The sequence below is a fragment of the Coregonus lavaretus genome (genome assembly GCF_964263955.1).
Source record: "Coregonus lavaretus genome assembly, chromosome: 23".
NCBI lineage: Eukaryota > Metazoa > Chordata > Actinopteri > Salmoniformes > Salmonidae > Coregonus > Coregonus lavaretus.
In genome coordinates, this window is record NC_140010.1 from 21,195,074 (window position 1) to 21,196,232 (window position 1,159).

Here is a 1,159-nt window from a genome sequence, read left to right on the forward strand (position 1 = left end):
TCCACAGCGGTTAGGCTATATCCCTATTGAAGTGTGTGGTATTGATCTTCAGTGTGATTCCATTCCAAAACCACACAGCTCTGAGGCACTGAATCTTAAAACAGAATATCTCACACAAAGACTTCACATTCTAGAAAATAGGATTATATTCACCAGTGAAAACAGAAAAACAAATAATAATAGCATCACCTCCTATTCATTGGACTAAACTGTATTTGATTAATTAAAGTGCCATATTGCCTGGCCCTCAGGGCAGACTCAGATGAACTGTAAGCAACGCTGTGTGAAAGGGGGAGGGGTGGAGACATACCTAGTCTGCTGCCTCTGTGACTGGCTATGGATGGGGCTTTACCAGGGGAATACATTTCAGATTTAGGGATTATGTTGCTCAATCAGACTCTAAGAGATTATGCTATTTAGACAGACTAGGATATTACAACAATTTTAATGTTTTTTATATTGTGTGAAAACAATCCGTTATTTGAATAGAGCCATCAAAGAGCACCACAGATGTAAAGCGATCCCTTTTGAGGTAAACGTTTTTCACTAATCTCAGATTTTAAATGTGTACAAGTTAATTGGCCTTATTTTGCCCTATTTGGCTCGATTTCAATAATCCAAATAAAATATGACAAACTGAAATCCACAAGAGTGGTAACAGTGAAGCCTGTCTGGATACAAATTGTTATTTTCACAGGAGCAGGATGTCACACATTTGGAAAGGAGTAAATTATAGATTTTAAGAAGATAATTGTAGAAATAGGCGGGGTTTATGTCTTTGTGGTAACTAATAATGACCCTTCATGGCAATGCGTGCCAGTGTTGCGCGTGCGCGGGCAGATAGAACACTGGTTGCAAGCCAGCTAGCAAGTTCCAATGTAACGTAAAAATAAAAATAAAACAATCTGGATTTGTTCGATAATCGTGTCTGGAGTGATTTAACACGTCTACCATTCAAATAACTAACTCCATGACCATTTAAAGTTGAAAGGATAGAAACAAGTAGAAAATCATACCTGCTCCTGATGAGCCAGTTTCCCAGTTGTGTCCAAGTTGCTATAGCAACACCATAATCTGGAGTGGCAAAAACAAGCTAACAAATCAGCTACCTAGCTAGCAAGTGATTTTTAAACGCAAAGTCTGTCTGACACTCACAGTC